Source organism: Penaeus chinensis, chromosome 12, assembly GCF_019202785.1.
Source record: "Penaeus chinensis breed Huanghai No. 1 chromosome 12, ASM1920278v2, whole genome shotgun sequence".
NCBI classification, from domain to species: Eukaryota; Metazoa; Arthropoda; class Malacostraca; order Decapoda; family Penaeidae; genus Penaeus; species Penaeus chinensis.
Genome location: NC_061830.1, coordinates 7,700,271 through 7,701,046, shown reverse-complemented (window position 1 = coordinate 7,701,046; position 776 = coordinate 7,700,271). Strand labels below are relative to the sequence as shown.

Below are 776 nucleotides of genomic sequence, written 5' to 3'. Positions count from 1 at the left end.
ATGAATTTAGTCTGTCTGATAGGTGCCCACAGTATAGCTATCTAGAAATGTGTTAGGATGTTAGAACATGCTGACTTGTCAGTGATATCTTAAGTCACAACTTACATAAAACATATATCAGGTTTTTGTGTTACTGCAGCACAGATGTGTGGTGTAAGACAGTATTACTACAGGGTTTTACATAAAGCAAAACTCATTTATACCTGATGAAAATGTGAGATTGAAATTTGTACTATGATTAAGCCACATTGAATCTCCATTTTGTGGCTAGGCCTAAGCCAAAACTTCCATCTGTTAACTGCGGTGGATGATAAGCTTTACAGTTCAGTTAATAAGTTTAGATTGGGATCTGTGCTGAAATTTTATAGTTTAGATTCAATATTCATAATGCTATAAATTCTAAGTTGACTTATATAATGTTATCAAGCAGAAGATATTAATGGACACATACTGCCAGTTTGCTTGAATTAAGAAAAAGTTGACTATTAACCCCCTCTCAATTGCTGTTAAAAGAGTTAGGTTTAACTAACTAACCAAACAGGCTAGGTGGCAGCCTATAAACTTTCCCTTCTATTTATAAAGAAGTAAAAGAAAAAATGATGCAGTTCTCTGTTTCATGTAGTTCAAAAGCCCTCTGTGATGGCTTATGAAAGGGCTTGTACGCAACTTGGTTTATTTTTCGATGGAAGGTTAATTTGTTTCAGCCTTTTACTTATGTAATACAGTGTGTATGAGAAGTTTACATTGTCTGTATCCAGAAGTACTAGCCTCCCATA

At 34.4% G+C, this 776-nt stretch overlaps 1 protein-coding gene across 1 annotated transcript in view; it reads left to right on the top strand.

Annotated features, from left to right (window-relative positions):
* The window catches only part of LOC125030936 (ubiquitin-conjugating enzyme E2 L3), a 15,111-nt gene extending 14,335 nt beyond the window's left edge, over nucleotides 1-776 (top strand). The window contains exon 5 of the mRNA XM_047621319.1: nucleotides 1-776. This exon is cut by the window's left edge and continues 2,090 nt beyond it. The gene's annotated coding sequence lies outside the window, so the exon portion shown is untranslated.